This window comes from Ovis canadensis, chromosome 6 (genome assembly GCF_042477335.2).
Source record: "Ovis canadensis isolate MfBH-ARS-UI-01 breed Bighorn chromosome 6, ARS-UI_OviCan_v2, whole genome shotgun sequence".
Lineage (NCBI taxonomy): Eukaryota > Metazoa > Chordata > Mammalia > Artiodactyla > Bovidae > Ovis > Ovis canadensis.
The window spans coordinates 109,641,246-109,667,008 of NC_091250.1; the positions used below are offsets into that span (position 1 = coordinate 109,641,246).

A 25,763-nucleotide genomic window follows, 5' to 3' on the forward strand; every position below is an offset into this window, starting at 1 on the left:
TTTCAAATAGCTCAAAATCTTAGAACTTCATATTAACGAAAACTGAAGTCATGATAATGATTGCTTACATGCATGCAGCGCACCTTAGCTTCAGATGGCAAGAAGCAGGTTCAAGATAGTCAGGCACTCTGAAAACTGTTGCCGTCTCCTCTGTTGCTATCTATTATCTCCTGCTGTGAAGAACCTTTGTCAGCCCCGAGCTCACACAACAACAACAACCAGGCACAAAAGTATAGGGAGATTAACCAGGAAGCAAATCAGTTGCTACAGGAAATGGGATTTTTTTTGTACCTTCTCAGTTTAGTACTCAGATCTTAAAAGGAAGTTAATTAGGAAACCAAAAAAGAGAAAAAGAAAAAAAAAAAGCAGCAACAATAACAGCAACAGCTTTACTGGGACTTCCCTGGTAGTCCAGTGGTTAAGTGTCTGTGCACTCAATACAGTAGGCACGGGTTCGATTCCTGATCAGGGAACTAAGATCCCACATGCTGCATGGGTGTGGCCACAAATTTTCTTTAAAAAGCACCTTACTGGAAAGAAACCTAGAATTTGGATAATGATGCAATAGCCAGGCAGTGTTTGTGTCCATCCATCCATTCCTACAATGAACATCTTTGAGTCTCTAATAGTGGTCATATGCTTAGAATATTAAAAAAAAAAAGATTAATAAGACGATGATTGTGCCCTCAAAGAGTTAAAGTCTGGAGAGGGGATTTTACAGACTAGTGGGTTATTTTATATTTCTTGACCCATTTCTCCAAGTTGCATGAGAAAGTTGAAGAGATTTGCCTATAGCTGCTATTGTCATGCTCTGAAGGGCTTGAGTGGGAAGCATCCTGGGATCCACTGGGCAAGAGTGGAAGCTGAAAAATCTGGTTAGACACACTCTGAAGGCGCTGACCAGGCTGCAGGGCTTGTTCCCAGGCAGGAGGGAGTGTGGCCAGTTATCTCCATCAGGGTATCGAGGTGGCCCGTTCAACACAGCAAGTAAATGGTATTAGTGCTTCATGTGTGGCTGGAGTGCCGCAGTCCTGGGTGATTTATTTCTTTTTGCACATGACCTTGGCTCAGACAGTAAAAATATGCCTGCAGTGTAGGAGACCCAGGTTCAATCCCCTGGAGAAAGAAATGGCAACCCACTCCAGTATTCTTGCCTGGGAAATTCCATGGATAGAAAAACCTGGCAGCTACAGTCCATGGGGTCACAAAGAGTCATACAGAACTGAGTGACTAACACTGAGCTTAAGACTAGACATTAGAAGGAATTCCCTTGTGGTCCAACAGCTAGGACTCCACACTTTCACTGCTGGGGGCCTGCGTTTGATCCTTGATCAGGGAACTAAGAAACCACAAGCCCTGTAGTACCACCGAAAAAAGAGTGAAAAAATGACTTGACATGAGAGTCCAAGATCTATACCCTAGGAAGACAGAACTCTTCAGAACAGCCAAGACCTGCTAGGATTCAGAGCAAAACCTGATTATAGAGACTGCAAACATTTTAGGAACAATGGAAAGCAGAAACTCAGAGAGTCCAGGCTTCAGACAGATGTGATAGCCCACAACTAGAGGGGCTTCCCTGATGGATCAGACAGTAAAGAATCTGCCTGCAAGGTCAGAGACTCTGGTTTAGTCCCTGGGTTGGAAAGATCCCCGGGAGATGGGTATGGCAACCCACCCCAGTATTCCTACCTGGAGAATTCCAAGGACAGAGGAGCCTAGCGCTGATTCCTATGTTAGGATACAGAGGAGCAACTCCTAAGAGGTCCTGACATGGTTAAAGCATATTAGGGGATATTTATTGAGAATCACCTGAGCCCAGGGTGCTAAATTTGAGGGGTCTCAGAGATCTTCCAGGCTACTTAAGGAGATGATGCAAGTACAGTTAACAGATAGTACAAAGCAATTTATGGATCATAGCCTCTTTAGGCAGTATGGGTTGTAGGAGTTCAAAGGAGGGAAAAATAAAAGATATGGACAGGTGGGGCCTAAAATTCTTCCTGAAGAATAGCTAGGATTCTGTTAGACAGAGGGAAATGGGGTGGGCATTCCTGGTGTATTTCTATCGGGAAACAGGCACAGTGGTAGAACATGTGGGCCATTCGTGGCCAGTGAGAGTGGTCCAACCTGGCTGAAGGACCTGGTTTCAATTAAGACATATTAGGTGAAATGGTTGGAAAATGTAAGTTGGAGTGAGGGTATACAGAATGCAGAGTTCTAGGCTGAAAATTTTGGATGGACTCTAGTGGGCAATAATAGGACTCTGAGAGTTTTAGAGGGAACTGTGACAGATAAGACTATGTTACGGGCAGGAAGGCTGCAAGCTGAGTGGAAGGTGGATTGGAAGTCAGAAAGATGATAGACAGAGATGTAGAAGGTTGAACCTTCATAATAGCTTTACTATTTTCAAACTATTCTGAGTATGGAACCTAAACACTTTATGCTGGGGCCATTTTATAAATAAATGTTTATATAAGGAGATCAGAAAATTTTAATTTTTAATCAGCTCAGTTCTCTCCAATGTCCAGAGGCCTCTTTGATGGTAAATTAGGTGATTAGAAATTTCATTAACATTTTAAGGCTTATATGGGATCACTGGAATAAAGAATCATTCAGTTCAGTTTATTTCAGTTGCTCAGTCGTATCCAACTCTTTGCGACCCCGTGAATCGCAGCATGCCAGGCCTCCCTGTCCATCACCAACTTCTGGAGTTCACTCATACTCACGTCCATCGAGTCAGTGATGCCATCCAGCGTGGGTTGCTGTTTCCTCCTCCAAGGGATTTTCCCAACTGAGGATCGAACCCATGTTTCTTATGTCTGCCTGCATTGGCAGGTGGGTTCTTTACTGCTAGCACCACCTGAGAAGCCCTGAGTTGAGAGTAGCTTATCAATATTTATCACAGAAAAATATGACCAGTAATTTTAGTTGTTGACCTTTTAGAGAAGTACACTGACCCCAAGGTTTATTTTTTAATGAACATATGCCCTTTCCAAATACCTCCCAATTCTCTCTGTAATATTGTAATGGGTTTGTTCATGTATGGCTTCATCAGGCATTTATTACCCGCATGCTCCCTAACAGGCACTGTGCTAGGCTCTGGGGAGGCCCAGGTGAATAAATATAGTGCTTGCATTCCAGAAACACACTGTGTAGTGAAGGAAGGAGATGTTTGTTAAATATGATATTATTGTGACTCTATGAGCTGAGGGACAGCACCCTATCCCAGACTGGAATGTGCGTGTGTGTGCACTTGTGTGTGTGTGTATGTGCACTTGTGTGTGTGTGTGTGTTTGTGTGTGTGTGTGTGCATGTGTGTAGTGGGTGGTGAAGGTCTTCTGGAACTAGTCATAACAGATGATTTGGAAACATGAGTAAGAATTAGAGGGCTTTGGAGATTTGGAGAGGAGAGCATTCCAGAAAACAAGTCAAAGAATTTTTTCTATTCAGGCATCAATAGAGAGTTCAGTAGAATGCCAGGTCCCTCCAGGTGCTGGGCCCTGAAGCAGAAGGAAGCAGGCCAGGTCATGAGGCCTTTGTGGGTTCTGTTTGCAGAGAACATGCCTTGTTATCAAGGCTGTGATAGGTTTTTAAGGAAGGAAGTGTTTTAATTCCACTTCTGTAAAGAGAAAATTCTGCAGAAGATTGTGTAGAAGAAGACAGGGGCAGAAAGTCCTTTGGGAGGGAGTTGTAGGAATCCATGTGGGAGATGAAGCCCTTTGATGAGAAAGTTGCTGAGGGGATGAAGAGCAGGGCACGACTTCAGTAAGCATTAATCGTATATTAGGTCGACCTATCTGAGGTTGCTATTTTGTGGGGAAAAAATAAAATGGTCAAATAGTGGCAGTTTCATATGATTCAACCTAATAGAAACAGCAGAAGTTGGTGATCTCGTAGAACTGATGCTAAGGGAGAGTGAATTTGGGGGATGATTTCTAGGATTCTGGTCTAGTAAGTTCAAGGAATGAGAGAAACATTTGTGAAGGACCAGAATAGGAAGATGATCTTTGGCCTTGGGCAGGTGGGACTATTGGACGATCTGGGGTAGCTGTCCAGGAGGAGGGTGAAGGTCTCAGTGAGCCATAAACTCATCTGCTATCTTCATTTCACCCTGAGCCTAAAGTCCTGGAACTCTTTTTTTAGCTCAAGTGTTGCTTCAGTCACGTCATAAGTTAAACTCCTGGAATATTTCAGTGACTTTATCTAAATGGGGAAAGGTGTTAGGAGGAGCCCTGGTGATAGCAAAGCAGAAGATAGTCCACCCATGCAGTGCCCCCAATAGAGGGTATTTCCAAAGTCCTTGGGAAAATCTGACACAGTGGAAGCCCTGGAGAAGCACCCTCTCTTCTGTCTCGTGTGAACTTTAGAGGTTGGTAGGATTTACTCACAGGATTTATTCTCTCTCTGAGCTATACCTAACCTAAGATCATCATCAGAGACCTCTTAATTGCCCTTAGCTGTTTAAGAAAGAAAATTACATCTAATTTATCACACAGACAAGAATAAGCACATCCTGGGAACAGGTCCAATAACCTCACTGTGTTATCACATATGGAGATGTCATATGTATGAGGGTTTTTTTTTTTCCCTCCAAGTCTATCAAAGCAAATACACAGTTTGTGAGATATGGGGCCAGAGCTGAAGGCTTTCAACAAAGACAAATGAACTGGGATGAGTGGTAAGAGTGGATAAGATTGCAGCTGACATGGTGAGGTGTTATAGAAAATCAGTTGTTTTCCTCCATAGATTTTTGTTTTTTATACTTTGCTCACATCTCAACAATGTTATCCCCAAATTTCAAAGCCTGGGGTACTCCTTCTCTTTGTCTTTCTCAGCTACAACCTTTCTCTTTTTCATAGAAAAGGATGAGAATTAAAAAGAAAACCTGAAGAAGACATATTCAAATGAAGATGCATTTAAAAAATTACATTGTTTTTCTGGAATGTCTAAAGGGAAGGCTGTACTTTTTAGTTCTTAGGTAGAAAGGGGATAATACTGAGAGTAGTATTGTAGAGGAAAAGGCTGAAATATTTTATTTATTTCACTTTTAATCTAGGTATTGTTTATTTACAATATTGTGTTAGTTTCAGGTGTCCAACAAAGTGATTCAGCTATATTTGCATATATGTATATATGTTTTCTATTCTTTTTTCTTTTAATTAATAAATTTATTTTTTATTGAAGAATAATTGCTTTATAGAATTTTGCTGTTTTCTGTCAAACCTCAACATGAATCAGCCATAGGTATAAGTATATCCCCTCCCTTTTGGAACTCCCTCCCATCTCCCTCCCCATCCCACCCCTCTAGGTTGATACAGGGCCCCCTTTTGAGTTTCCTGAGCCATACAGCAAATTCCCTTTGTCTATCTATTTTACATATGGTAATATAAGCTTCCATGTTACTCTTTCCATACAACTCACCCTCTCCTCCCCTCTCCCCATGTCCATAAATCTATTCTCTCTCTGTTTCTCCATTGTTGCCCTGTAAATAAATTTTTCAGTACCATTTTTCTAGATTCCATATAGAATACGTGTTAGAATACAGTATTTATCTTTCTCTTTCTGACTCACTTCACTCTGTTTAATAGGTTCTAGGTTCATCCACCATATTAGAACTGACTTAAATGCATTTATGTCTTTTATTTCTTTCATTGATGTCTTATAATTTTCTGTGTACAGTTCTTTCGTCTCCTTAGGTAAGTTTATTCCTATATACTTATTTAATTCTTTTTGTTGAAATTGTGAATGGGATTGATTCCTTAATTTCTCTGTCTGATTTTTCATTGTTAGTATATAGAAATGCAAGTGATTTCTGTGTATTGATTTTGTACCCTGCAACTTTGCTAAATTCACTGATTAGCTCTAGTAATTTTCTGATACTGTCTTTAGGGTTTTCTATGTACAGTATCATGTCATCTGCAAACAGTGAGAGCTTTACTTCTTCTTTTCCAATATGGATTCCTTTTATTTCTCTTTCTTCTCTGATTGCTGTAGCTAGGACTTCCAGAACTATGTTGAATAATAGTGGCCAAAGTGGACACCTTTGTCTTGTTCCTGATCTTAGGGGGAATACTTTCAGCTTTTCACCATTGAGAATAATGTTTGCTGTAGGCTTATCATATATGGCCTTTACTATGTTGAGGTAGGTTCCTTCTACATCTGTTTTTGGAAGAGTTTTAATCATAAATGGGTGCTGAATTTTGTCAAAGGCTTTTTCTGCATCTATTAAGATGATCATATAGTTTTTATCTTTCAATTTGTTAATATGGTGTATTGCCTTGATTGATTTGCATAGATTGAGGAATTCTTGCATCCCTGGAATAAACCCAACTTGATCATGGTGTATGAGCTTTTTGATGCATTGCTGAATTCTCTTTGCTAAAATTTTATTGAGGATTTTTGCATCTATGTTCATCAGTGATATTGGCCTGTAGTTTTCTTTTTTTGTGTTGTCTTTGTCTGGTTTTGGTATCAGGGCGATGGTGGCCTCGTAGAATGAGTTTGGAAGTGTTCCTTCCTCTGCAATTTTTTGAAAGAGCTTTAGAAGATAGACCTTAGCTCTTCTGTAAATGTTTGATAGAATTCTCCTGTGAAGCTGTCTGGTTCTGTGCTTTTGTTTTGGGGAGATTTTTGACCATAGCATCAATTTCAGTGCTTGTAATTGGATTGTTCATAATTTCTATTTCTTCCTGGTTCAGTCTTAGAAGATTGAACTTTTCTACGAATCTGTCCATTTCTTCCAGGTTATCTATTTTATTGCCATATAGTTGTTCATAATAGTCTCTTATAATCTTTTGTATTTCCACATTGTCTGGTGTAACCTCCCTTTTTTCATTTCTAATTTTGTTGATTTGATTCTTCTCTCTTTTTTTCTTGATGTGTCTACTAGCTAAGGGTTTGTCAAGTTTGTTTATCTTCTCAAAGAATCAGCTTTTAGTTTTATTAATCTTTACTATTGTTTCTTTCATTTCTTTTTCATTTATTTCTGCTCAGGTTTTTATGATTTCTTTCCTTCTGCTAATTTTGGGGTTCTCTTGTTCTTCTTTTTCCAGTTGTTTTAGGTGTAAAGTTAGGTTGTCTATTTGATGTTTTTCTTGTTTGGATTGTATTGCTATAAGCTTCCCTCTTAGAATTGCTTAGGCTGCATCCCATAGGTTTTGAGTTGTCATGTTTTCATTGTCATTTGTTTCTAGAAATTTTTTTGATTTCCCTTTTGATTTTTTCAGTAACGTTGGTTATTTAGAAATGTGTTGTTTAATCACCGTGTGTTTGTGTTTCTTACAGTTTTTTTCTTGTAATTGATATCTGATCACATAGCATTGTGATTGGAGGAGATGGTTGATACAGTTTCAATTTTCTTAAATTTATTGAGGTTTGATTTGTGACCCAAGATGTGGTCTATTCTGGAGAATGTTCCATGTGCACTTGAGACGAAGGTGTATTCTTCTGCATCTGGATGGAATGTCCTGAAGATATCAATGGGATCCATCTCATCTAATGTATCATTTAAGACTTGTGTTTTCTTATTAATTTTCTGTTTTGATGATCTGTCCATTGGTGTGGGTGGGGTGTTAAAGTCTCCTGCTATTGTTGTATTACTGTCAGTTTCTCCTTTTATGTCTGTTAGTGTTTGTCTTATGTATTGAGGTGCGCCTATGTTGGGTACCTAGATATTTACAATTGTTATGTCTTCCTCTTAGACTAATCCCTTGAACATTACGTAGTATCCTTTTTTACCTCTTATAATCTTCTTTATTTTAAGGTCTATTTTGTCTGGTATAAGGATTGCTACTCCAGCTTTCTTTTGCTTTCCATTTGCATGGAATATATTTTTCATCCTCTCACTTTCAGTCTATATGTGTCTTGAGGTCTGAAGTGAGTTTCTTGTTGACAGCATATATATGGGTCTTGTTTTTGTATCCATTCAGCTAATCTGTGTCTTTTGGTTGGAGCATTTAATCCATTTACATTTAAAGTAATTATTGATATATATATTCATATTGCCTGTTTTTCTATTCTTTTCCAGTATTGTTTATTATATGATGTTGAATATAGTTCCCTGTGCTATACAGTAAATCCTTGTTGTTTATCTGTTTTGCATATGGTAGTGTGCATGTATTAATCCCATACTCTGAATTTATCCTCCCTACCTTTCCCCTTTGGTAGCTGTAGGTTTGTTTTCTATGAAGACTGCAAAATTTTAAATAGCTGATTTGTCAGGATGGCAGAATTCTAGGGGATTAAAATTTTGTTTATGCAGTAATTTTTTAAATGCTGGTTTGTTTTCTCATAAATCTGTGCCAGAATGTAAGCAAAAGAAGATAAGGATCAGAAAAGAACTACTACTCTGAGAATTTTCATATTGTATTCCAGTACTTGAGTTCAAAGCAATGGTTAATAGGTGTGGCATGAAAACATGTCTCCTGGCTGAATAAATCTGGCAAACTCTTGGTTAAGTAAAGTTAAGCAGCTTTCTTTATTATGGAATTTCTCAAAACCTTAAATAAGCAATTGTACATTGTGAATCTCTGAAATGAAGGAGGTTGCATCCCTCCTCTCGATTTATTATAGCTTCTCCCAGAGTTAACCAGTGCTTTGCAGAACAATATATGGGAAGCCCAGCACTAGCTGGTGTTAGTATGTTGGACAATTTGTTGGCACTTCCTCAAGGTCAAATGAAATGCTCAAGCTACACTCAGATTGCAAACTTCCTTCCATCCCTTGGTGCCCCTCTCTCTCTTCCTTTCTTCCTTGTTTTCTCTGTGGACAAACAGAGGGGCCCCCGAGATTGCTTAGGCTTGCCATTCTCTAAACTATTGAAGAGCATCAGGGAGCAATCAGTAATTTTCCTCTAATGCTGGGTCTGAGAAGTGTTTGCTCTCTGAATCTGAGCTGACGAATTAGAAAACCTGTTAATATCTTTTTCTTCCAAATCATTAAAAACAAAACAAAACCTCTTGAGTCCCTTCCACAATTTTCCCCAATTACTGTCAATCATTTCCTAAAGAGGACACTGAAGTGTGGTGAAACAGTTGCAATGCACAGGTTAAAGAGCAACAAATCCTTATTGTGAAATAAGCTGTGAGAACTGGAACACTGAGTGATGAAGAAAGAAACAGTTCAACTTGAATATCATTAAAAACTGGGTGGGATAGAGCCCTATAGAAACCAGTGCTCCAGTTCTCTGCTTCCAGATAAAGTGACTTGAAGCCAGAGATGTGGGAGCCAGTTCTGCTTTAGAGCAGTTTCTATGTGTGGGGTGTGGGGGCTTCCCCAGTGGCTCAGTGGTAAAGAATCCACCTGCAGTACAGGAGATGCAGGAGACCCGGGTTCAGTCCCTGGGTGGGGAAGATTCCCTGGAAGAGGGCATGGCAACTCACTCTAGTATTCTTACCTGGAGAATCCCATGGACAGAGGAGCCTGGCGGGCTACGATCCATGGGGTTGCAGAGTCGGACACAACTGAAGCAACTGAGCATGCACACATACGTGTGAGGAAGGTTGGCACTCTCCTATATCTTACTGTAGCTGCTCCTGGGACTGTAAACTGAAAGAAGAAAAAAGGCACACGCTAAAACTTGTAACAGTTAGTACTTTATTTTCATCATCAAAATCCTACCCATCCATCCCTTCTGGCCTTGCTCAGATTCCTTCTCTTCTAGGACCAGCCTGCTTTTCGCAGCTCCTGAGTTGTCATTTTTAGGTACGCTGATTGTTTCTAAGGATTTTGAACCCACTTGGCATTGACTGGCTCGTGTTCTCTGTGAGTGGTCTTTTCATGGTGTCTAGTAATAGGTGACTGTACTGAGAGCTTAGTATATGACAGTGCAGTACTGTGCTCAGTTGCTCAGTCGTGTCCAACTCTTTGCAACCTCATGGATGTAGCCCGCCAGGCTCCTCTGTCCATGGAATTTCCCAGGCAAGAATACTGGATCAGGTTGCCATTTCCTCCTCCGGGGGATTTTCTTGACTCAGAAGTTGAACCTGAGTCTCTTGTGTCTCCTGCATCAGCAGGCCCATTTTTCACCACTGCACCACCACCTGGAAACCCGTTAGTATGTGACAAGCACTGTGCTAATTGCTTTGAATGCATTTTGCCATTTAATAGTGACAGTGATTCTCCAAGGTGGGTACTAATGTGATCTCCATTTCGCATATGAAGAAACTGAGCTGAAGATAGGTTCAAGTCACTTACTCAAAATGACAAAATTTGGAAGATAGAGCCAAGATTTTAACCTGGAGAGTGATCCCAGAAGTTACATACTGGGTTGGCCAGAAGTTGGTTCTGGTTTTCCCATAAGATCTATTTTTTAAAAAAATTATTCCTATTTTTAATTTTATTTTTGGCTGTGTGTTGAGTCTTAGTTGCTGCACTCAGACTTCCCTCTAGTTGTGGTGCGGGCTCCAGGGTGCATGGGCTCAGTAGCTGTGACTGGTGGGCTTAGCTGTGCCGTGTCACATGGGATCTTAGTTCCAGTACCAGGGATTGAACCTGCACCCCCTGAGCCATAAGGCAGATTCTTAATCACTGGACCAGCAGGGAAGTCCCCTCCCATAAGAGCTTATGGAAAAACATGAACGAACTTTTTACCCAATGCTTAACCATTTTGTCCTACTTGATGAGACAAAATATAATAATAGGAACTCAAGAAAATTTCTGGTTGTAGATTAAAAGGTGGATCCTCAGAGTCTGGTATGGCAAGATGGTTGGAGCAGCACTATTGGGGAAAGCTGCAAGAATTTTTTGATCTGTTTTAAATGCTAAGGAAGTCATTTAAGATTGCAGTGGATTTATGTAGTGTATCCCTTGCCAAGTTGCTTGAGTCGTTTCCAGCTCTTTGCAATCCCATGGACTGTAGCCCATCAGGCTCCTCTGTCCATGGGCATTCTCCAGGCAAGAATACTTGAGTGGGTTGCCATTCCCTCCTCCAGGGGATCTTCCTGACCCAGAGATCAAAGCTGTGTCTCCTGCATTGCAGGCAGATTCTTTACCATCTGAGCCACCAGGGAACCTCCATATTGTACATATCTGTATTAAATGAATAAACTTTAAATAAAAACATTAACACATACTAAAATTCAATAATTTGTGTTACTCCACATGTACTTTAATCTTTTCCAGTGGTTAAATACACACATTTTTCATAGTTGTAATCAGCAGCTATGTACAGGCACACCTTTGAAATGTTGTGGGTTTGGTTTCCGGCCACTGCAATAAAGTGACTATCACAATAAAGCAAGTCACACAAATTGTTTGGTTTTCCAGTACTCATAAAAATTATGTTTACACTATATTGTAGTCTATTAAGTGTGCAATCATTTTGTGTCTTAACACAATGACTATACCTTAAATAAAAATATTTTATTGCTAAAAAATGCTAACCATTATCTGACAGAGTAGAGTTGCCACAAATCTTCAGGTTGCAAAAGAAAAAAAACACAGGTGCAAAGCACAATTAAGTCCAGCACAATAAAATGAGGCATGTCTGTATTTCTTTGTCTTTCTCTTAAGTATCACTTTGTATATTTCCATGTCTTGGCAAGTCATCGGAAGAATCCACGTAATTGTAGTTTTTAATGGCTAAATCACATTCCATTATATTTGTGTAACTTAATTTGATTGGCTATTTTTTCTCTTGTGGTTCTGGGCAATAACCAGCAGGGGATAGAGTTACTGCTTGGTGAGTTAAGTATGACTTCCAAGGTTTCACCTGGGATGAGATCTGCTTTTCATGTTATTATTAATAGCAATAATGGTGTGGTTTAGTGAATTTTATAATTTTTAGAGTATTTTCTCACTTAACTTTTTCAGTTGATCATCCCAAGAAACCTTTCTGTGGAAGTGGGAATAGAGCTCAGTTTGGTGCCTAATCAGCACATAGATGGTGATCAAGAAATGTTGGAATGATTTGATTCTGGTGTCCTAACATCTACTTTAGTCTAGTCCCCTTTCAGTGTGTCCTGTGGTGATTACACCAAGAATCTTCTTGTGCAACTCATTGTTGTTGTTGTTTTTTAAATTTTTTTGCCTCTTATCTCTTCTGTTTCACTTTCTGTTTCATTCCATCTGGCCCTATTCAATTTCTATATTTTTTTCAGTTTTCTTGTCTCTTATTTTTTTAACATTTCCTTCTTCATTTTCCTTATCTTCTTTTCTGGCAATGCACATTCTTGTTTTATTGCTCATCTATCACCCTATCTCCTATTGCTGGAACTAAGAGACGCAAATCCAATCTCTCTCTGGAACTTTCAGTGATTGTCTCTCCCTTGTTCTCAGAGTTTGTGTTTTATTTAAGGGACTGTGCTGTCTGCAGAAAAATGGTTGAATATTTCAAGGCATTTCTTTTCTTTGAACTTTTGGGGAAAAAAAGAACATGACCTATGCTTAAAGAACAGCAGCTTGTATTTTCTCCTTTTTGTGACTTTTGCTAAACAATATCTACCTAGCCTTGGAAATGACATTACTTAAAAGTCTTCAACTTGGCAGGGCTCCCAATGAAGTTAGGATTGCTTTGTCTTCAGAACTACAAGCCAGGGCCTGAATTGTAGAGAAGGTTTGACTGCTTGTGTGTAAAGAATACCATTGAATTTAGGCTCCACAGGTTGTCTTTAAGTACTAAAGACAGAAAAGTTGCTATGGCTGCACTTACCTACTTTTTTTACACATGTAAATCTCTCCATTTACGTGTAATAGGCAAAAATCATGACTTAGATATAAGTGTGATCATCAGTATCAATGGCAGTCCTGATTGGGCTGGCCCCAGATTGACAATAATGGCTAATGTTTATTGAGCACTTACTAAGTACTAACTCCTCACATACATTGTCTCATTTAATCCTGACTGTGACCCTGGCAACCCACTCTAGGACTCTTGCCTGGAAAATCCCATGGACGGAGAAGCCTGGTGGGCTGCAGTCCATGGGGTCGCAAAGAGTCGGACACGACTGAGAGACTTCACTTTCACTTTTCACTTTCATGCATTGGAGAAGGAAATGGCACCCCACTCCAGTGTTCTTGCCTGGAGAATCCCAGGGATGGGGGAGCCTAGTGGGCTGCTGTCTATGGGGTCACAAAGAGTCGGACACGACTGAAGCAACTTAACTTAGCAGTGCCCCTGGAAGGTCAGAGCTGTGATTAGTAACATTTCCATCTTGTAACCCAAGAGACTAAGGTAAGAGACATTAACCAGCTTACCCAATGTTGCACAGCTAGTATGCAGTAGAACTGGGCTTTGAAGCAGCACCACTTCAGAGGGCACACATGTGAACCCTGGGTCGCCAGCCTTCATGACCCGATCTAGTTCCAGTAGGACCGTCTCTTCTCCGTAACAGTATTACTTATAGTTCTTGCTGAGGCTTTGACACCTTGCCCACCATGGCCTTTCCATATACACTCCCTACACTTTCCCACAACTCTCACTCCCACCAGTTTATATCTCTGCTTTCTTCTGTGTTTGGAAGATTAACGTAATCTCCTAAAAACAATGACAGCAGAAGAAACTTCCTCACTTCTTCCCCTTGAATATCTCTGTATCTTCTTCTAAATACCTTTTCCTTCATTCCTTCCTTTGAGAAGGGTCTGAACATTTGATCCACAGGAACAATATACTCAAAAAGCACAAAAGAACCCCCGCTCCACCTCTACCAAAGGTGGTACTTTTTTTCCTTCTCCTGACTCTCTTCTTCATCCACTACTGATGTTTCACCAGTATAATTCAAAAGTAAGTACAGTTGATGCTTGAACAAGGTAGGTTTGAACTGCATGGGTTTACTTGTGTCCAGATATTTTTCACTAGTAAATACTACAGTATTATACGGTCTGTGGTTGGTTGAATCTGAGGGCATGGAGGAATGGGGATGCAGAGGGCTGTCTACAAGTTATACTCCGATTAACCTTTGCATTGTTCAAAGGAGTTGATCATAATTATAATTTAAAATTGAGTCACACTTGCTTCCTTCCCACCCCTCTTCCACATTCTAGTCACTACCACATCTTGCAAAGCTTAAGTCCCTCTTATTTCCTTTGGATAAATAATTCTCTGGTCCTCCTTAGATGCCAGTTGTATTTTGTTGTTGTTCAGTTGTTCAGTTATGTCTGGCACTTTGCGACCCCATGGACTACAGCACACCAGGCTTCCCTGTCCTTCACTATCTCCCAGCGTTGGCTCAGACTCATGTCCCTTGAGTCAGTGATGCCATCCAACCATCTCATCCTCTGTCACCCACTTCTCCTGCCTTCATTCTTTCCCAGCATCAGGGTCATTTCCCATGAGTTGGCACTTCACATCAGGTGGCCAAAGTAATAGAGCTTCAGCTTCAGTTGTATTTTAGGTGTGGCTTTCTTCTAACATCAGACCTTGTCCTGAGCATCTTGAGGGAAGGGTCTCACTGACTCAATGCTCTGTTTGCCGCAGTAGCTTCCATAGTTCCTCATGCCCAGTGGGCATCCCGGAGATGTTATTGAAGTGGACTTTTTTCTATTTTGGAGGGAAGGCAAGATTAAAACATGAACTGGGGGGAAGGGAGGTTAGATACAAGGCGTCAGGATACTTGGACAGGAAGAGTGCTTATTTCCCCTGTTGGCAGCAAGAACTTGCATCATACCTGAGGAAGGAGCTTCACTCTTACATCTAACGCTGCTTCTCGCTTCCTCCTCCTTTTAGCTGCCTGGCTCTGTGGGTGCTACCCCAGGCTTCTCACCACATTTGTAAGTTTGTCAACACTGGGCAGAAATCACTGTCCTATAATGTTAAGCTCTGTCTACAGTAGTGGGCTTTGTTGCTGTTTCTTTATTGGTTTTTCCCAGGGTAAAACTGTAGCCACAGACACTGAAAAATGGCAAGTTTTATTTATTTGTTTGTTTTTGTGCTAACTCAGAGCTAACCCTAAACAGAGAACACTATTTATAAGTGCTCGTGAGTGGGCTTTTCCTACTGTTCATGGGGTTCTCAAGGCAAGACTACTGAAGTAGTTTGCCATTCCCTTCTCCAGTGGGCAGGGAAGCCTGGCATTCTGCAGTCCATGGGGTCGCAAAGAGTCGGACATGACTGAGCGACTGAACTGACTGATGGGTGGGCTAGGACCAAAGTAATGTTCCAAAGGGGAAGTGAGGGTGCTTCTTTTACTTCTGCCATCTGAATGTTATTTTCTGGCTTCCTGCTATACTTGTCTCACAAATAGAACCCCATCAGTTTTCAAAGTGGCATCCAAATTCAGAATCCATACACACTTCGAGGACCCTGAGCTTCAGCATGTAATCATTTCTTTCTCGCCTGATGAGGAACAGCTACAAGTTCTGATTATTTTAACAGCTTCCAAACACGTTTAATGCAGTTGCATTAAGAACCTAATCGACTGACAGGACATTATTAAAAGCCTCACTGTGTATCTAAATACATTTTTATAGGTCCATTATTTATCAGCTAAGGAGTCACGGCCCCATAAAACCAACATGCAAAGCCATTGCTTTGACAGTACACATTTACTTTAATATCTTCAAGCTTTTTTGACTTGGCTCCAAAGACGTGAAATAAGTCATTTCACTGCCATGTGCTTCCATCCATCATGATTGTGGGTAATCCTCACTGATCCTCAAAGCAGAGCCTTTGTGATTTGAAGAAAGCCTCACACCGTGATGACCGCATATAATTTCCTCACAGCAGCAAGATGAAGTATTAGAGGATATTGCCACTGCTGAGTCAAAATATTAATTTTTTACGTATTTACATTTTTAGCATGTGCACATGCTGTGCACATTTAGAAAAACAAATGGAATCCGCTGCTTGCTTAAAAATAAGAAGTGTATTTATTTCAGCACCAGCCGATACTCCGCTTCCAGGCTCCCTTATAATGTGTTCATTAATTTGTGGGTTTAACGTGCTAATTCAACGGGTTTGTGAGCAAGCAGACACATAGACAAATAACTGGAATTCCAGCCACCTTCCTCCCTCCACCTGTTTAATAAATAGTGATATATTAAGTCTGAAACGGAGGTAATGTGTATGATCTGAAACAGGCTACACGTAAATGTATCTGGGGTCTCTCTCCTCTCCCTGTCATCCTTAATGAGTCTTTTATTTAAAGGCTCTTTACTGTAATTGAAGTAGTGACAAATAAGGATTTACTTACTGAGTAGCAGTGGGAGGATTTGAGAGACGGCCTCCTGAACTGCGCTGTTTTTAAGCAATTAAGGGATGTGCGCTCACCATTTAGACATATTTGAGGTTAGTTTCCTTTTTTGATTACAGACTGGAAGGTCAGCTGAAAATGCCTTCCCGCACAGATGGGGCTTTAATCCTTGCAGAGGCTCCTAGATTGGTGGGTTGGGAATTCAATTCCTCCAGTTAGTAACTGTGGTTCTGGTACAAATTAAGCAGTGACAATATAAACTTCCTCTGAGGTATCCTGTGAACTTGTTCCAGACATCACCTGTAGGGAGGAATGGGACTGGAGGTGGGATAAGGAGGACTACAGAGGAATTTGCTGTTTTGTTGGCCTCTCTGACAATACTGGCATTTTAAGGACACCTTAAAAGCTTGTGTTCCCAGAGAACTCAACTCGGGCTCTCTGATGACCTAGGGGGATTAGGATGAGGGGAGTGATTGGTGGCAGGGAAGCTCACGAAGAAGGGGAGATTTGTATTCTTAGAGCTGCTTCAAGTTGTACAGCAGAAACCAACACGACACTGTAAAGAAATGTCTTCCAATTAAAAAAAAAAAGATGTTGTGCTCCCACCAGTGTGAGTCCAGCAAGAATCTGAATCAGGATTTGTCAGATGGTCACCACCTACTAAGAAGAATTCAAGACTGGCCTCCAAATCAGCTTAATTCTTAAAAAAAAAATATGCCCCATAGATTTTATTGTGCATGAAGTGACTAGTATGGTAGCAGTTCCCTGGGACACATAGTCACCTCCTGCGGTGTCTGGAGATGGGCTCATAGCACCTCTTAATTATGTTTAGATTGTATAATTAGTGCATCTGCCGGCCATGGGGAGATTTCTCTCTTCATTATCTCAAATTGTTCTGACAGGGCAGTTGTAAATTGCCACACATGCAGCCAAGTTTCGCCCTGTTCCTCTTGGCCTGAAGTAAATTGCAAACCAGGTGGTGCAGGCCAGGTCAACCTTTTCTCAGGCCTTCAAATTCCCCACAGTTTCCTGATATTTTCACTCCAATATTTTTTTCTTTCATTTAACATATAGACAAGGGCTCCCTTATCTAGATAAGGACAGGGAAGCCTGGCATGCTGCAATCCATGGGATTGCAAAGAGTCAAATACGACTTAGCGACTGAACAAGGGCTCCCTAGCTAGCTACCACTGATTTAGCCAAATTCTACTTTGTAAATTTTAAAGGCATTTTGGAAGCTGGCAGATTGCTCAAAAGTCTTCCCTGGTCATGTCTGAAAGATAAACCACTGGTATATTGGTTTTCCTTCTCAAAGGACACCCAAGGTCTCCATTCCCGGTCTCGACAGCCTTTATACACTTACACAACAGTATTCTTAGTTTTCTTAATATGCCTACTCTAGCATAAGCCTCAGCAGGTCAGCAGGGGATGTCAACAGAGAAGGGTCTTCTATGAATATCACGGAAGGGGGGAGGAGGCATAAGCCTAGGGACCCCTCTCTTCTTCCCATTAAAGTTTGTGTTGAAAGCAGCTGTGTGGCGGTTTTCTTGGCTTGTTGCTTCTTGGTTGTGGTTTTCATGTCTTCTACCACTGCTTGTTACCTTTCATACAATTTCTCATTTAAATCTGTAGTAAAAACACAAAGACCTCAGTAGACAAACTGGCAAAGAATACAGACACACAGACCAGTTCCCAGTTGCCATGAGACTAAATTCATACTCTTTTCCCTGACTTACAAGATACTCCAAAACTAGCATAGCCGGGTCCTGAGCAGCAGTTTTGTAGTTCTTCAACATCCAAGTGTATAGAACCTTTTCCAGTTCCTTGAAAGCATCCTGTTCTGTTGTGCTTCTGGGATTTTGCATGTTTTCCTTCTTCTTGGGACCTTTCCAACCTCCCTCCCCCATCTCATCTCCTCTCACAGCTAACTCCCACTTACTTTTCCTGTCTCAGCCTCTCAAAGGCAGCCTTCCCTGACTCCTGGACTGAGCTGGTCGCCTGTCAGAGACTTCCATGGTCCCTGTGCTTGTCTCGTTTACATTTTACAGAAGTTTGCAGTGATCTCAAGGTAGTCCCGTGTCTAAGCATCTGCCTTACACTCTCTCGTTGCTCACCTTGCTCTGCCACCACCTCTATTGCCTTAGGACCCAGGACTCAGTTTGGGCACAACCCTCTTTAAAGTTAAGAAGCACAGGCTAAGTCTATTTTAGTGTTGTATTCTTGAATATCCTACTTGGCTACCTCCAACCTATTCCATAGGAGGGAGGGGAGGGGAGGGGCAAAGTGGAGGGTCTTTCTGCTCCTTCTTCCTCTCCAGCTCAACGGGTTTTTCTAGGCTGGGGTACCAAGGTGGAGAGCTTAGGGGTCATATTGGTGGGGAAGGGTGTGAGTCTCCTCATTCCAGTTCCACATTTAAGTTTCTTTTTTCTTCTATCTTTCACCTGCTCCCTGGGCTCCATGAATTTGGTATCTGTGCTGGTCTGATTCTGCTAACTTTCTCCAGGAGCACACGGTGCCCATGCTCCCCATGTCCAATGGGGGATGGATGCAGTGGATGAGGAAAGAATTCATTGGTTGAGATCTCAACCTACTGTTTAATTACACACATCTGATACTCAACTGTCATCCTGTATCTTGGATCCTCACCTGCACAATAGTGAAAGGTCTATGAGTACAAGAGACATTTGAACAGTTTTATGGTTTGAAAGAAAGATTTGTTACATGTTCAGCTTCACTTATAACAAAAGAAATCTGAATCAAAACAACTGTGTAACAGCAGTTTTCACCAGCCAAATTAGCCAGATTGTTTTGTTTGTTTTTAATGTCTTAGTGCAGGCAAAGTTATGATGAAACAGTTGGACAGAAATTTGTGGTATTGGAGAAGACTCTTGAGAGTCCCTTGGACTGCAAGGAGACCCAACCAGTCCATTCTAAAGGAGATCAGTTCTGGGTGTTCTTTGGAAGGAATGATGCTAAAGCTGAAACTCTGGTACTTTGGCCACCTCAAGCGAAGAGTTGACTCATTGGCAAAGACTGATGCTGGGAGGGATTGGGGGCAGGAGGGGAAGGGGACGACAGAGGATGAGAAGGCTGGATGGCATCACTGACTCGATGGACATGAGTTTGAGTGAACTCCAGGAGTTGGTGATGGACAGGAAGGCCTGACGTGCTGCTATTCATGGGGTCATAAAGAGTCAGACCCGACTGAGTGACTGACTGAACTAAACTGAACTGATTGAGAATTTCACATTTGTTTCATGACTGTAGTGGCTAAAAGTGTATGATCTGGAGTCAGTGTGAGCAAATGACAACTTTTGAGTCTTTCCTCATCTTTAAAATAGAGATAATAATATTGCCTACCTCATCTTTTCAAATGAGATTATGCATTTATGATAATTAATATAGTGCTTGATGTATATTCAAAGCTCAATAAACGTAAGCTATAATAATAATATTAGCTGTCCTCACTGATACTGTCATTTAGGAAATAATCTAAAAAGCACAAGTGAATTATCTTGGCCTTCATTATAAAAGTAGATGAATTGAAAGTAAGTGATCAAGGATAAGAAAAATGGTAAGGGACTTCCCTGGTTGTCCAGTGGTTAAGAATCTGCCTTCCAGTGCAGGGGACATGAGTTCAATCCCTGCTCAGGGATCTCAGATCCCACATGCCTTCAAGTAACTAAGCTCATGTGCCACAATTACTGAACTACTGAACTCTCACCCGCAGCTAGAGAGAAGCCCTTGTGCTGGGACTAAAACCCAACACAGCTAAAAATAAATTTTTTTTTAAAGAAAATGGTAAATTTGGTTTATTCAGTGCTAGAATATTATGCAGTCCCCCAAAATGATGTTTATGAAGAATCCCTTAATGACATATGGAAATGATGGCATTGAGTAAAAAAAAAAAGTATTATATGGTATTAAATTTTAAAAAGTTATTATATAACAACATTTAGTAGAATCTCATCTATGTAATGAAGAAGGCAATGGCACCCCGCTCCAATACTCTTGCCTGGAAAATCCCATGGATGGAGGAGCCTGGTGGGCTGCAGTCCGTGGGGTCGCTGAGAGTTGAACACAACTGAAGTGACTTAGCAGCAGCAGCATCTTTGTAAAAATCTATATAGGGAAAATTGTACAGAAAAAGAACTAAGAGAGAAAGGTCCATGTGAGTAGCTATTTACTCTGAAAGATTTATGTAGGGGGATTTTTATGTTTATTTATACTTTATAAAAATGCTTTTCATAGTTTCTTCCATGGCTCACTTTGTAGTCAGAAAAATAAAATTGTAAGCTCCCTGTCTTTAGCCCCACTCAGCCCCTCTCAGTGTGGAAGATCACAGTGGGCTCCCAGGCTTGAGCCTGAAGCTTGCCTACAGGTGGTGCCCAGGGGGACTGGCCGCTTGTAGCCTGTCACCCCTGAGCAGTCTTCCTGTGGGAACAATGCTTTTCTGATTGTAGTCAGGACACTGGAATTAATCCTCAAGCCCTGTTGCTCAGATTTCTGGCTTCTTTACCTGCACATCATAACTCATTTTGAGCTCTCCCAAGGAATTCTTTCCTATAATTTGACTTCAAGCCTTTTAAGACAAAGGTGTTTCCTAGGTTTTGGGAATTTAATTTTCTTTTCTAGTTGGTTTAATAAAAGTCAGTCAACCTTCAGGTTGACTTCACAGCAAGATTTGAGAGCGTATTGGTTTTATGTGGTCTTCTGTTGAGGGATTGTTATAAGACAGATTTAGGAAGAAAGATTTGCAGGAATGTATTATAGCTCAACTGGTAAAGAATCCACCTGCAATGTGGGAGACCTGGGTCTGATCACTGGGTTAGGAAGATCCCCTGGAGAAGGGAAAGGCTCCCCACTCCAGTATTCTGGCCTAGAGAATTCCATAGACTATATAGTCTATGGAGTCACAAAGATTCAGGCATGACTGAGTGACTTTCACTACTACTGCTGTTAACATTAACAACCCAGGAGGGCTTCCCCAGTGGTGCTAGTGGTAAAGAACTCGCCTGTCAATGCAGAAGACCCAAGAAACACAGGTTCTGGGTGGGGAAGATCCCCTGGGGGAGAGTTTGGCAACCCATGCTAGTATTCATGCCTGGAGAATCCCATGAAGAGGAGCCTGGTGGGCTATAGTCCATAGGATCACAAACAGTCGGACATGATGGAAGCAACTTTGCACAGGACACACATGCATTAACACAGGACTCGAGCAGACAGTTGTTGTGGGGTGAGTTTATTCCTAGGACTGGGTGTTCAGGATGACTTGTTAAACATGATCTGACTTATGCATTTTTGTCTGTGCTGGGTCTTTCTTGCTGCACTGGCTTTGCTTTAGTTGCAGTGAGCAGGGGCTACTCTCTGTTGCAGTGCATGAGCTTCTCACTGTGGTGGCTTCTCTCGATGTGGAGCGCAGGTTCCAGGGCATAAGCACAGGCTCCATCGTTGTGGAGCACGGGCTTAGTTTCTCCATGTCACGTGGCATCTTCCCCGACCAGGGATCGAACCCGTGTCTCCTGCAGTAGCAGGTGAATTCTTTACCATTGCACCGCCTGGGAAGCCTCCAGCATGACTTTTTAAGCTGTGGATAAATGAATAAGGAATGAGTACAGGTAGCGCTTATGCTAAAGATGAAACTCCAATACTTTGGCCACCTCAAGCAAAGACTCTAATGCTGGGAGGGACTGGGGGCAGGAGGAGAAGGGGACGACAGAGGATGAGATGGCTGGATGGCATCCCTGACTTGATGGACGTGAGTTTGAATGAACTCTGGGAGACGGTGATGGACAGGGAGGCCTGGCGAGCTGTGATTCATGGGGTCGCAAAGAGTCAGACGTGACTGAGTGACTAAACTGAAGTAACAGGCAGTGCACAGAAAGAGTCCAACTTTCCAAACTCAAGTAGTTACAGTCTCATGTATAATGTGAAACTGTAAACTAACCTGGATTAATGTGATGCTTTGGGTGATGTACAGTTGATTGTTTTATTTTTTTCAGGCGTCACTCATGGATTTCTCCTTGCCTCTGGGTACTCACTTCATCATGCATTGTGGTGTGTCTGGTGATTGATTCCATGCCTCTTTAAGGCTTAATATGGAGCCATGGAGAGAGGCAGAAGCCCTGAGTAATTTAGAAGTCTCTGCAACTCTCTCCTTTTTTTTTTTTTAAATTGAAATATAATTGACCTATAGCACTGTGCTAGTTCCTGGTACACAACATAGTGATTTGATATTTCTATACATTATAAAATGATCACCACAATAAGTCTAGTTACCGTCTGTCACCATACAAAGTTATTATGGTATTATAGCTGGTATTCCCCATGCTGTGCATTTTATCCCTGTTACTTATTTATTTTGTCACTAGAAGTGTGTATCTGTCCTTCACCGCCACCTGTTTCACTCATCCCCTCTCCAGCACTCTCCTTTCTGGCCACTGTCTCTGTGTTTTCTCCATCTTTGACTCTGTTTCTGTTTTATGTTCTCTCTTTTTTTTTTTCACTTTTTAGATTCCATATGTAAGTGAAGTCATATGGTATTTGTCTTTCTCTATCTGACCTATTTCATTTAGCATATACCCCAAGGTCCATCCATGTGGTTGCAAATGGCAACATTTCATTTTTTCTATGGTTGAGTAATATTCCATTGGGAATATATATACTACATCTTCTTTATCCATTCATCTACAGATGGACATTTAGGTGGCGTTCATATCTTGACTTTTATAAATAATGCTGCAGTGAAAGTAGGGGTGCATGTATGTTTTCAATTTAGTGTTGTTTTCTTCAGAAAAATATGCAGACGTAGAATTTTTAAATTTTTGAGACGCCTCCATCCTGTTTTCCATAGTGGCTGTACCACTTCACATTCCCTCGCTATGCAACTCTTGGGCCCTTTCCACAGGCTTTTGGTAGCTGTTTACCAGACCAAGATGATGCAAACAGCCATGCCTGATTCTAAGACCTTTGGCAAATGAGAGTTAGGGGGCTAGAAGAGGTTGAGGGTTGTGAGGTGTTTCTACACTTATCAGGCAATGAGAGGCAGAGAATGACTGAGAGGAGCCCCAGGACAAAGCACAGGAAGAGGGGAAAGGAAGTCAAGGAGGACGGGAGATCTGAAGGGCCATATGCTACAGACATTTTGGGTGAGTTAGGCTTCCCAGGTGGCTCAGTGGTGAAGAATCCACCTTGTGATGCAGGAGGCTCAAGAGACCCAGGTTTGATCCCTGGGTCAGGATGATCCCCTGGAGTAGGAAATGGCAACCCACTCTAGCATCCTTGCCTGGAAAATTCCATGGACTGAGGAGCCTGGTGGGCCACAGTCCATGGGGCTGCAAAGAGCCAGACACGGCTGAGTACAGCACGCAGTACAGGAGTTAGAGGAGGCCATTACATCTGGTCATTAGGAGGTGGTCAGAGCCCTTTGCAAGAGCAGTAACAGCTGAATTGTGGAGGCGGAAGGCAGATAACAGTGCGGTGAGAAGTTAGGGAGGCAAGACAGTTGGGTGGTGAGGGGAAGGCAAGAGATGGAATGGTTGTTAAGAAAAGTTTTGGGGGGAGTAACTAACGCAGAACACATGTGGAGGTTGATGTCAGGGAGAATGAAGAGAGATGGGGGTAAAAGATGCAATAATGTTGCCATAATGTTCATATAATGTTGAGTATTGGATCAAAAAATATGGGTGGAGGAATTAGCCATTTCATCCTGGGAGGGGAGATGAGATGAAATAAAAAGAGGTTGACAGCAAAGAAACAAAGGTGCTTATGCTTGATGGGGTGAATCAAGTAGAGGGTGAAATAACCTGGGAGGAGCTGGGAGGGTGGCAGGGCAAGTTCTGAGTAGAAACGGTTTCAAAGCAGCAGCCATGAGGGTCTCCCCTGGTGGATCAGCTACTGAGACTGTGCTCCCAAGGCAGGGGACCCGAGTTCAATTCCTGGTCAGGGAACAAGATCCCATGTGCCTCAACTAAAACCCAGTGCAGCCAAATAAATACATAAAAACAAACATATTTTTAAAAAGCAGTTTTCATGAGAGCGTGAACTAGCTCTAGCTGCCTTTACAATTATTTCATACACATCACACAATTCATTCAAACAGCTTCTAGAGTTCCACGCAATCAGACAAATCCATAAATATTTGTTTATTGTAGCCACAAAATACTCAAGAGATCTGCTTACTTTCTTTTCAAAGCATCGCCTTGGTGATTATTCTTTTTCCTTTCTCTAATTGTCTGCTGGAGAAAGCCTCAGTTAGAGGCAACTAGTTTTTAGACCACTGCACACCTGCAGATCTCGTTGACGCATACCTGAGCCCGGCACTCTCTTAAGCACTGGCTTAAATGAAGAGGAAGAGGCCAAGACTTTTCAGACAATGGAGCCTTGAATCAGTCCTGTTTCCTGGGTTTCCAATTCTAACCTGTACCCACTCATTAAGGTAATCATACAATAGAGCCACCTCCATCTGCTCCAGCGACTTTTCAGTGCTCCTGGCACCGAGAGGAGAGTACACATAAAAAGAAAACAAAAGGTTGGAATTGTGTGGAAGCCATACACTGAATCAGGGGGAAATAGCTTCCTTATCAGATTTCTCTCGATACACCCATCATTTCCTTTATAATCTACTGAAGGACTGTAATGGGGATTAATATCAAGAATAGTTTCTAATATTGGCAAAAAGCTGCCAGAAACTTGAAACTCCTGAAGTTCAGAGAAAGGTCAGAGGGTGTTCGTTTATGTACTGCTATAAAAAAAGTTGGCGTTTTTGAGGAGGACACTCCAGGTTCAACTTCTGAAGTGACTGCCGAGGCCCCAGAAAGACTTCTTGTATGGATAAATGGGTGCTGGGTATGGAGTTAACATCTCTTCTTTGACATAGAATATGTCTCAGGTGATCAGCAATTAGAAAGTGTGTCACCAAGGCTTAGAGGGAAACAAAGAAGAAAAGAAAGCGCTAAGTTGTGTCCAACTTGCGATCCCATGAACTGTGGCCCACCAGGTTCCTCTGTCCATTCTTGCCTGGGATTCTCCAGGCAAGAATATTGGAGTGGGTTGCCATTTCCTTCTCCAGGGGAACTTCCCGACCGAGGAACTGAACCCAGGTCTCCCAAATTGCAGGCAGATACTTTCTCAACTGAGGTAGCAATTTGTTTTATTGACAAGGATTCTTTAGTCTCGATATTTCTAGAAATCACAGTCTCTGTCTACAAGACTTTAGGATGATAAGACATACCTGGCTACTGAATGGTGCTTTAGTGACTGCAAACAGTGCTTTGAATCCTGGCGGGGAAGATAGACCATATAAACCAGACCTTTATTTTCCTAGGTCTTTACTCCTTTTTCATTTTGGGGGGTAATTTATAATTTGTGGCTTCCATCCTTGGGATGGAGGGTAGTAAATGAGACTTGAAGCATTATTACCGCTTAAAGTAGGACAGAGGACGTTTTCACCTATAGGGAGAGCTACATACATCCAAGTTCTCTAGTCAGAGGAGGACTGTTATATGGGTGAGAACAAGAAAGAGTGCTGGCCATCCCAGATATATAATACTATGACTTTTAACTCTTCTTTGTAACTTGACCTCTTTGTTGTGGTTTAGTTGCTAAGTCATGTTTCACTCTTTGGAACCCTATAGTCTG

At 41.6% G+C, this 25,763-nt stretch overlaps 1 protein-coding gene across 2 annotated transcripts in view; it reads left to right on the forward strand.

The window, feature by feature from the left end:
* FRAS1 (Fraser extracellular matrix complex subunit 1) overlaps positions 1 to 25,763 on the forward strand; it is a 516,652-nt gene that overhangs the window by 308,031 nt on the left and 182,858 nt on the right. The window lies entirely within an intron of this gene.